The sequence below is a fragment of the Triturus cristatus genome, chromosome 1_2 (genome assembly GCF_964204655.1).
Source record: "Triturus cristatus chromosome 1_2, aTriCri1.1, whole genome shotgun sequence".
Classification (NCBI taxonomy): Eukaryota; Metazoa; Chordata; class Amphibia; order Caudata; family Salamandridae; genus Triturus; species Triturus cristatus.
In genome coordinates, this window is record NC_140580.1 from 524,936,483 (window position 1) to 524,948,506 (window position 12,024).

A 12,024-nucleotide genomic window follows, 5' to 3' on the forward strand; every position below is an offset into this window, starting at 1 on the left:
TCGGGAGTACCCAACACAGGAGCCGAACACAGCGCATCACGCAATTCTGAAAAACTCTTCTGACATTCGTCAGTCCAAGGAATAGGATTCGGAGTATCCTTAACAGTAAGAGCTATCAAAGGTTTTGCAAGCAACGAAAAATTAGGAATCCACTGTCTACAGTACGATGTAATACCTAGAAACGCACGCACTTCTCTCTGTGTCGTAGGCACACTCATTTTCGCAATCACTTGAATTCTTTCTGGGGTCAATCTTCTTCCCTCCTTCGATAAGAGGTGACCTAAGTAGGTAACTTCTTGTCGGCAATACTGCAACTTCGAAAGAGAAACCTTATGATGGAAATCAGACAAGTGACGTAACAACGACAGAGTAGCCTCTCTACAAGTTTCTTCATTGTCAGCAGCAACTAAAAGATCATCAACATACTGAATAAGGGCAGCACCATCAGGTAAAACCAACAAATCAAGTTGCGTCTTCAAGGCTTGACTATAGATCAATGGACTCTCACAATAGCCTTGAGGAGCGCGTTTAAACCGGAAACTTCGGCCTCCTAAAGAGAAGCCAAAAATATCTCTACTCTCCACGGCAATTGGGATGCTGAAGAAAGCATTCTTCAAATCAATCACCGAAAACCACGTGGCTGTGGCCGGAATCAAAGTCAGTAAAGCGGTGATATCAGGTACGACAGGGAATTGCGGAACAACAATCTTATTCACATCGCGAAGATCGATCACAAACCTATATACAGGAGGCTGAGAAGAATCGGTTCTTTTCAGAACAGGCAAAACCGGACTATTGCACACATTACCCCTCGTTTCCTCAATCACACCTTTCTCAATCAGATCAGAGATGATCGCCAAGAGTGCTCTTTCACCATCACTTGAGATACGATACTGTGGAATGCGTGGCAATCTAGCATTCGCCTTCAATGTCACAACATATGGCGAAATCTCCAAAAGACCCACATCATTAGGACCAGCGGCCCAAAGAGAATCGGGAAGAGAAGACAATTCAGCTGGAAGTTTGTCTTTAGCCAAATACATCAGAGAGATCACTCTCTTTCCCAATGTAAGCTGTACTCCTGAAGGAGAACAATAAAGCGTTGCATACAATCTCTTCAACAAGTCCAATCCCAACAAGTTCTCACCACAACCTGTCGTCAGAATGAGGGGTGCTTCGAATTCACAAGGTCCGACAGAAAGAGACAAAGGACTAGAAATCGGATCTCTAACCGGGGCGCCAGAAAAACCTACTGAAACATTCGTTAAGCCAGACAAAGGTGCGCCAAGGAGTTTAGAGTGCATGATAGAACTCTTCGCAGCACCAGTATCCAACAGAAAAGGCTCTGACACACCTGATGCAATCACCTCAACATAAGGTCCACTCTGATCTACTGGAACTGAAACGACTCCCTCTCTTTGTCTGTGGCTGTCCTAACAATCATTACCTTCCATATTCTCACCTTCAACGTAATAATCATCCGCATAGTACTGAGCCGTCCTACCAGACGCGCCATTCTGTTGATCAAAACAATTCATCGAATTCTGCGGAGGCAAGGAACGCGCATCTGAGACATACCACGTCCTCGACCTCGCGGAGCTTGTTGTACACCTCGACCTATCGTACCAGAAACACCATTCGTGCGCTGTAATAAAATCGGGCAACTATTCTTGAAGTGACCCTCTTCTTTGCAATACGCACACTGATTAGGGCCTACAGGAAAACGCTGTTGAGAAGACTCGAACCTTTGCGAGTTTCTCTGATATTGTTGGGGTTGCTGATAATCACGCTGGGTATTGCGGGGCGGGTATGCTTGCTGCAAAAGAACCTTAGCCTTCAATTCTTTAGTCTTTTTATCCGCTTTCTCTATCTCGTCCTTATTTCTATTCTCATAGTACTGGGCAGTAGCCAATATCTGTGCTGATGAAGAAACAGCCCAAGCACTTTCAGAATCCTTCAGCCTATTGCACAACTCGGGAAGCAAATTATGCACAAACTTGTCAACGAACAACCTTTGACCTCCTTCTGTACTCATGTCTTGACCACTGTGGTCTGCAAATGTCTCTTCAAATCGAGTGAAAAAGTCGGACACAGTTTTGTCTTTCTTCTGCTTGCATGCAGACAACTTGTCCCAATTGACACGCATAGCAGGCATCAAAGTCTTCATATAATCAATAATTCTACCAGGGAGGTCAGCAATCACATTCTCGGGTTTAGCACCACCTATTTGTCTTTCATCTGCAGTTCTAAGATTATACCATGTATCACCTAATTCCTGCGCATGATCCGTATGACGAATCTTACTCCATATAGGCTGTGGAACAACATTCCCAAATAACATATCTATATCAGCCAAATTCATAATACATGAACCCGCAGTTTGAGATAGCTCCTTATAAAACCCCGCAGGATTTTTACGTGGATCAGGCAGAGTCTGCTTTAGAGCTAGGACTTCGGCACGCTTCCATGGAACATTTACCCAAACGCGCTGGAAATGTGGCAGAACAGGTGGATTAGCTTGCGCATCACCAGGTCTCCAAACGGGAGGAACCTCACGCATCGGATATTGACGCGCCTTTCTCCTAACTGAAGAATCAGGCTCAAATAACGACCTAGAAGGAGACTCACTCCTAAACGACAACAATGTCGCGACTGCTCTTTCAACATCAAGACCCACTATAGTTCCTTTCGCAAACTCGGACCGCACACGGAACAACTCAGGCGGAGTGTGCCCTACCTCACTATCTTCCCACTGTTCACGAAGGAAAGAACACATCACATCAAATACGTATCTCTGTTTCGGTGCTTCCCATTGATGGAAAACATCCATAACACCCTCAAGATCATAGTGCGAAGGAAAGGTAACCCATTTACGCGCCAAGTGATCTAACACTGTCCGTTCATCAGGACCAGGCAATTGACTATGCAATTGCTTACGCTCTACAACAGGAGACATACCCAATGAACCCATTAGAGGAGAAAAAAGACTAGCAACCGCATCAGTCATCCTCCGTCGAGCAGAAGGAGAAGGTGACAAAAGGACAGGAGCCAAAGCAGAATGAGAAGGAACCGAAGTCGGAACAGTAACAGAAGGAACAGACAACGCAGGTATAAGAGTAGCAGACGAAGGAGGTAGCAAAGACGGCGGCCCTTGAGAAGGCTGCGCCGAAGCAGTAGTAGCCAGTAGAGGGAGAGCTGGCTGTTGAGGAACCACTGGAGGCAAAACAACCGGAGGTTGCGCAACTACAAGTGGCGGAGGTGCGGTAGCACTCTGAGCATAAGGGGGTGGCGAACTTAATAGATGCGACATTAAAGGATCTTTCGCAAGATCTTACTTTCCTTCTTGCTGTTGAGGCGGCAAAGCTGGATAACATTTGTCTACTGCTAATCGATGTTGCCTTAACATCTGTTCGTTTTCTTGCTCTTCCTCATTATCCTTAAACTGTATAGCAGCCTGCACCATCGACATACCTTGTGCACGCTTATTTCGTTTCGCTAACTTACTTTCCTTCTGTTTGGCTTCTTTTCACCAAAGGCGGAAAGAGTCAAACATTGCTGGCCGGGCTTTCTTTTTGAAGAGTCTAACTTCTAAATTATCTAAAATCTCCGTGTCATAACTACCATATTGGGGCCATTTCAGGACACCATCCTTCCTAGTATACCTAATCCATACATCATTATACGTGATGGGGCCCACGCCGTGTTTTAAATAGAGCTCATAGGTCGGAGTTCCAATCGGAGGCACCGGACACGAGTCCTCCAATCGGGAATCCCTATTACAACCATAACAAAATATCTTTCCAAGTCTGCTAAGACCAGGCATCTTCGCTCACTAGTCTAGCTTCAAACTTCAAGGGAATATCAAAACGATAGCCTTGTGAATACACGAGTCCCTCGGCTTTGGGGCCTGCAGGTACCAAATCAAAGCGACCCCGAAGGATACCAAAACTAACTAAGGACTGGGAGACGCTCCACTCATACTTAACTGAAATATCGATGACGTCGCCAGAAGACCCGTCTATCGTCTCGCTTTACAAGTCATCAAAGGGCTCCAAGACAGGGCGACAGTCAGGGCAGCAGTCCTTCGTAGCCGTCGGAATGCGGGGAACTTCGCAGCAAAGACTTTCGGACCACAACGACATACAGGGGTCGATGAAGTGGTAGGCCTCCCTCCAATTTCTCACGATCTTCAGGCTTGGACCGGTGCCGCTGAAGTCGCCCCAGAGTTGGGCGCCAACTGAAGAACCGGGATTTAAACCCAGCGGCGCAGGGGACACGCCCGAAGTCTTCGGGTCCACCTGTCTTAGAGTACAGAGACACGGGATTCTTCTGTTGACATCAAAGATCAATTTTATTAGCTGCAGCCAGTAACAGAGGTCCTAGAATTACAACACGGTGTATGTTCTCAGGAGACTGCTCAACATAATAGAGCGGAGCATCGTCTTTTATGCCAAAAACCACGTTCCTGGCTAGCATCAATTACTCACAAATTTGACCAATCAGAGGATGATATTTACAGAGGCATCACATAACGACAAACCCACTTTCAGTTATCCAACCCATCGCCCATGACAAGGTAAAATTCCATCATTCTTGCTCGGACGGGCCCATCATAAAAGACCTCAACCCAAATCAATAATTAGGCCATAAGGCCATAAAAGGAAGGAGCAGAAACAGATGAGGAGCAAGATAGAGGGGTGTGTGCGTGTGCCATAGAATCAATAATGTCCTGCTCTTTGATCTCTATCTGACCAGCTGCTTAACAAGGTACTGGCTCAACAAGTTTAGCCTCGGGCAACAGGGTCAGTTGACTCAGGTCAAACAAGCTAAGGTGTACGCGTCCTTAGAGGCTCGCTTGGCCACAGTCATCCTGTAGTCATTAGCCTATGTGAGGGCAACCACAAAATGGCGGTTATGCACAAAATGAAACCCAAGGGTGCAGACTAGATCGTCAAATACACAGTGAATCCATCGGTGTAGCATGACAAAAACACTTACGCATACCGCACCTGTCAGTCGCGGTTCGCTGATACCAAAATCATCACGATACGACAACCTTCATTGAATGGGTTCGGAATTCATGGACCCACAAATTAACACTATGTAATATGGTGGCAAATTGAGGCAATATTGGCATTAGGATGGCAGTCCTCCTTTGCTGCCCTTGAATGAAGCCTTCAATTAAACCATGGATTGTGACGCTTTAAATTGATTTTGCAACAAAGCATCTTGAATGTGTACGAGCGTTGAGAAAGGCAAGAAGCCAAAATGCGTTTACTTGTTTTCATTAAAGAAACAATGAACTGGAAACCCTGTGTGGGCCTGCTATTTCTTCTTTGGAAGTGTTGAAATGGATTTATACGTGAGTTCCACCCTCACAAGAAGAGCACCCGTCCACTGAGTTCAGCAAGATCCTGGTGCAGCGATGGACGTCTATATATAGGATATACATATATAAATATGATATATGATATAAGTATCTATCTATATATATATATATATATATATATATATTTCCCATACGACGGCCCCTGCTCCTGAGCTATGGATGAGGCACACACTGAGAGACTCGTATTCTTAGTTTATTTCAGCCTCAACAGAAAAACACCCGACAGACGCTTTTTGGCTACACGCCTTCGTCAATGTCGGTAGGGTAATCATTGTTCATTATTTTTAAAGTAATATTTAAACATAGAGAAGGGACAGCAATTCATTCAGACCATGTGTAGAAAGTAAAAAGGGGGTTGAAATAAAATCATTACAGACATCACAGTTTCCATAGCGGCCATATTGGAATACCTTTTACAATACACATTTAATAGTGTGTCTGTTGCATATACTATAATTATTTCAAACTGCCTTTCAGACACCAATTTTCTACAGTCTATGTACAACTAATTACATTTTGTACAACATAATGTTTCTTATGATTTATGCATTTTGTTTTTGTATTCATTTTATGTTATGTTATGTTAGGTTAAAACCTCTTGTATAGCGCGCAGCTGCCCCAGCTAAGGGGCGTCCCGACGCTGAAGGCAGAGTCCGAAGAGAGCGAGAACTAGACTGTAGGAAACAAGTGAGTTTTAATGATTTTGCGGAAGGATGACAGGCAGTCTAACTGACGAATCTGCACAGGGAGGGAGTTCCATAGCTTCGCGGCCAGATAGCGGAAGGACCTGCCACCCGCCCTAGTGCGTTTCACTCGGGGAACAGTGGCCAGAGTTTGGCAAGCGGTGCGTAACTGGCGGGTGGGAACATATGGGACCAGCAAATTGGATAAGATCTCTGGGGTGGAAAGTTTTAAAATTTTGAAAGCTAGACACAGGGTCTTAAATTCGATCCTTTGGGAAATGGGGAGACAATGAAGGCGACCTAGGGCACCCGATGCAGAACAAGTTCTGAGGAGTCTGAGCGGAACTCGGGCAGCTGCGTTCAGAACTCATTGAAGGCGGTTGACTTCCGCCTTATTGGCACCCAACAATAAGGAGTTGGCATAGTCAAGTCTCGACAAGATAGTCGCCTGGACTATCAGCTGACGTGTGGCTGGATCGAAAAACCATAATATAGGACTCAGACCCCGTAGGAGTCCAAAGCACGTGCCAGCAATCTTTTTAGTATGGTCTTGGAATCCAAGAGTTGAGTCAAGCCAGATCTCTAGATTCTTTACCACCACCGTAGGGGTAGGAGCACAACCCAAGGATATTTGCCACCACTTCGTGTTCCAGAGCCCCTTGTCCTTTCCCACCAACAAAACTTCAGTTTTGTTAGCGTTAAGCTGAAGGCAGTTTGTAGTCATCCAGCAAGCGACCGCCTCTAAACCACTCCGGAACTGAATGGGGTCCCGAGACTGGTCATCAGAAAGGGCCACCACCAGCTGGGTGTCATCAGCATAGGAGACCATGGTTAAACCATGGTCCCGCGCGACTTGTGCGAGGGGTTGGACATAGAGATTAAATAAAACCGGGCTTAATGCCGAGCCCTGGGGGACCCCCTGCTTGATGGAATGAGCGCAAGAGAGGAAGGGAGGGGCAGAGACCTGAAAGGATCTATCAGATAAAAAAGACCGAATCCATTCCAATGCTAGGCCGGCTACCCCTGCTTCCTCTAAGCAGTGCAGGAGGATCTGATGGGAGACCGTGTCAAACGCGGTGCTCAAATCAAGCAATATCAGCACCTACATTTGACCCTCATCCAAAATGGTCCGTAGATGTTCACTCACAGCTAAAAGCGCTGTCTCGGTACTGTGACCGGGGTGGAACCCATTCTGGGATTGGTCAAGAGTTTTGCTGTTATTCAGAAAGTTCGAGAGGAATCTATTGGCGTGGGTCTCCGCAATTTTTTCAACCCAAGGCAGAAGAGAGATAGGACGAAAGCTCTCCAGCTGGGTGGGGTCCAGTGAAGGTTTTTTCAAGAGGGGGAGCACCCTTACCTGTTTCCATGCCAAACGGAGCACTGCCATGCTGAAAGAGGAGTTGATCGTCTGCCGTAAGGGGGTAAGAAGTATGGGTAGACAGTCTCTAAATTGGGCCGTCCTCATAGGGTCCTGAGGGGAGCCCGATCTAACCTTCGCGCTTAATGTGAGAAAATCGTCCTGGGAGATGGCAGGTATTACTGCCAAAGTGGCGGTCGGTTTGACAGCTAAAGGAATCATCAAGTCCGTGGTAAGAATAGGGAAGGATTTATATATAGCTTCAACCTTCTGGAAAAAAAAGTGGCTAAATCGTCGCATTGCTTTCCAGACATAATCGTCGAGGTAAGAGGGTCCTTCCTCCTTTTAAAATCATTAAGTATATTAAAAGTACTTTTCATTGGGTTTTTACTTAATTTAATTGCATTAGCGAGGTAGGCTGCTCGAGCCAAATTTATAGCTTTATGGTAGCGTTTGATTGCGTCCTGATAACGGTTTTTATCCATAAGGTCATATTCCTTTCCCATACCCGTTCAAGCTGTTTACAAATAGTGCGTAGAACAGCTAAAGAATCGTTGTACCAGGGATTGAAGCTAGAACAACGGCCTTTAGACCATAAGCATCTTCAATCCCTTAAGTATCTGCTCACAGATTACTTTATACGCTTGCTCCTGATTAATGTCAAGAGTAGGAGGACAAGAAGCCAAACAGGCCAAAAGGTCCTCCAGCTTGAGTTTAAGCCAGCAGCATCTAAAGGTAGCTCTGCGGTCAGCTCTAGTCAGTCCCTCAGGAGAGGGGAAGGTGATAGAAATAAGGTGGTGATCAGACCAGGACACTGCGCTAGGGGTCTTGACAGTAAGGAAGGGAATGTTAGAAAAAACTGGGTCAAGTAGATGCCCAGCAGTGTGAGTGGCTCCCACTACCAGCTGTCTTAATTGACACGCCGCAAAATCCGCAAGCAAGCTGCCGATTTCCGAGTCAGAATGACGATCAAAAAGAATGTTTAGATCGCCAATGAGGCTGAAATGTGCGGCTCTCAGTGCAAGGGAGTGCACAGCCTCGATAATGGTTGTTTTAAATTCTGAGATGGGTCCAGGGGGGCGGTAAACTAATAAACCAGAAAAAGAGGAATGTGCAGTAAAGGAGATGACAAAACGGGTGCATTCGCATCCTACTATGTCGTCCTTAACAAAAATACACTGGAGGTGAGATTTAAAAATAACAGCTAATCCCCCGCCTCTGGTCCCTCTATTAAGAGTCTGAATGCTGAACCCCGCAGGGAGTGCAAGGCCTGGTTCGGCCACTGTGTCATCAGTAAGCCAAGTTTCAGTTATAAAAAACACATCAGGAGATTCATCCTCAATAAGGTCATAGATCTCCATATAGTGTTTAACTAGAGAGCGTACATTTAGATATAAGATTTTTACAGAGTTTTTTGAAGGGGTCGAGGATGGTGTAGATAATGAAGGGTAGGAATTGTAACCACACTTATAGCAGCAAAAAGGGCCTTCCACCGTGGTCCCCAGGTGCAAGCCACAGGGGTTTAGTCGCTGACCGATAGATAGCAAAGACTCCCTGGTATAGCCCTGGATGGGTTACGTTTGTTCACGCCCTGTATGGGCATTATTCTCCAGCACCTAAAACGACTGCTTTTTGTATTATATACATCACGCCCTGTATGGGCAATATTCTCAAGCACTTCGAACAAGAACCTAATGCATATCTACCATTAAGTTTCAGTATACAGTTCTTCTTATAGTGGCACAAAATTCCTACGTGTCCTACAGGCACCATCCCATGGTTATTAAGAAAAGGTTCAAACCCCTTTGCAAACTTAATTCCCATTTTGGGTGCGTACTTCTTTTTTTGTGAATTATGGGATGTGTATCCACAATTCTTCTTCATTATTCAAGCCTGTTGGACTCTTCGTTTGTAGCTCAATTATATATCTAGACTCTAGTCTTCTGAGTTTTTTAACTCTGTCCCCACCCCTCTCATCTTTTGGGATCTGGTCAATGCAGAAAAATTTCAGGAGATTTTGGTTAGATTTATGATGTTCCTGAAAACGGCGTGCCACTGGATATGTAACATCCCGTTTTTTTATGGTCCGCATGAAAAACTCGTGTTTTGGTAGGATGCATGGTACTCCCCACATAATTTAGATCGCATGGACAGGTCAGGCAATATACTGTGAAATCGGTGTTACAGTTCATTAGTTTATTGATTTTTCTTTTAGTTTTTCTGCCAGGAATACTGAATTCCTTTACTTTTTTACTGTTTGTACATGCTTTGTAGTGCATGCAAGGATGAAATCCTTTTACGAAGACTTTCTTTTTAGGATTTTTTGAGGAATGGCTTCTTACTAGTTGGTCCTTTAGAGCCGACCCTCTCCTATAGGTTATAAGAGGTTTTTCTGGGATATACGGCCCTGTGATGATATCTGTTTTAATAACCCTCCAATTCTTCCGGAAATAAATATATATATATATATATATATATCCTCTGAAAGCACTCTCCGAACCTCCACACCGGCGAACAGAGAGAAACGGACCCAGATAATGATGGCAGGTAAGATGTTTATTATCCTCTCACTCTGTGACGCGTTTCGAGCACCCTGTGCCCTTGTTCACACATAGAGAACACAATGATATATATATATAAAAATAACTTCACTGAAAAAAAAACTAAGGTTACAGGGACATTATAGTTAGAGGTCATCAAAGGCCACACCCCTTTTCTCCCCCACTTTGTAACTCGCCTCCTGGTGCACTCCTGCTTTAGGGAAGAAGACCACTTTAGTCCTGAGGCCCTCAGGAGACAAGGGAACCTCAGCCCTCCACCATCAGTGAGCCGAGAGGTGCGTTTGCAGAGTGGTTGAGAAAGGGGGCATGGCCTCTGAAGACCTCTTTGCAATGCTGCTGTGTGGGACTTGGAGCAGCTAACAGGAGGGGTAGTTGGCCCCCAAGGATATCCTTGGGGGCCAACTACCCCTCCTGTAACCTCCAGTAAGTCCCACACAGCAGGATTTCTGAGACCTAGTAGGAGGCCATGCCCCCTTTCGCCACCATTCTGCAATCGTGCCTCCTGGTGCACTACTAGTAGGGGGATAAAGTCCCCTTGGCTATTGAGGGTCCTTGGAGGCCAACTACCCCTCCTCTTACCTCCGGCAAGTCCAATACAGAGAGTTTGCTGAGAGGTTTTCGGTGGCCATGCCCCCTTTCGTCACCACTCTGCAAACTCACCTCCTGGTGCACTACTAGTTGGGGGATAAAGTCTCCTTGGCTCTTTGGGGTCCTTGGGGGCCAACTAGTGCTCCTGTTACTTCCAGTAAGACCCACACAGCTGGAGTGCTGAAAGGTCATCATAGGCCACAACCCCTTTCTCCACCACTCTGCAAACGCACCTCCTGGTGCACTGCTGCTTGGAGGAAGAAGTCCACTTTAGTCCTGAGACCCTCAGGAGGCAAGGGGACCCCAATCCCCCCAACATCAGTGCGCCGAGAGGTGCTTTTGGTGATTGGTGGAGAAAGGGAGCTTGGCCTCCGACCACCTCTCAGCAATCCCACTGGATGGGGCTTAGTGGAGGCAAAAGGAGGTCTTGTTGTCCCCTAAGTACCCTCTGCAGCCGCAGGGACTTTATCCCCCATCCAGCAGTGCACCAGACGGCATACTTGCAGAATAGTGGAGAAAGGGGGTGGAGCCTATGGCGAGTTTCCAGTTTTTTTTAAAAAAAGTCTGTCTTTTTTTAAGTATATATCTCCTTAAAAAGCCACAACCCCTCAACCCATACCCACCCTAAACCCTAAAATTACCCTTTCCCCCAAAAAACCCATACCCACCATAAACTCTAAATTTACTCTTGCCACCCAAAACCCATACTCATCCTAAACCCTAAAATGATCATTGCCACACAAAAACCTTTTCACACCCTAAACCCTAAAATGCCCTTTGCCACCTGAGAACCCATACCCACCCTGAACCCTAAAAATACCCTTGCCACCCAAAAACCAATACCCACCCTAAACCCAAAATATAATCTTGCCACCCAAAGACCCAAACGCACCTCAACACCTAAACCCCCCAAAAAACTTTCCCTAATACATTTATATTCACTGAAAAAAACAAATGTTACAGTTAGGCTCAGATTTCACTCGTACAAAACCATTGAAATTCAACAGTTATAATTACTCGAGTTCACCATAACTTACGCCCCCGCAATGCACTGAGTATGACCTCACATATTACATCACTCATGAAATGGGCATTGACATTACTGATGACATCACTGATGACATCTCAAATGACATCACTCATTACATCATCCAGTGAGTGTAAGTATTTTTGTCAACGTTTCTGAGACTTCTAGATATATACTAAGCTACTGCATAAGTGAAATTACTGTTATATCTGTACTACTAATGAATGATACTATTTCTAAGATATGTAGCCTGAGTGGTTGTGTGACTGCCTGTATCTGTGTGTGAGTGCCTGTATTGGTGTGTGAGGGTGTGTATGAGTGGCTGTAGGGATGTATAAGTGGGTGTGTCAATGGCTGTGTGAGTAAGTGATTGGCTCTGTGACTGGCTGTATTGGTGGGTAAGTGGGTGTGTGACTGTA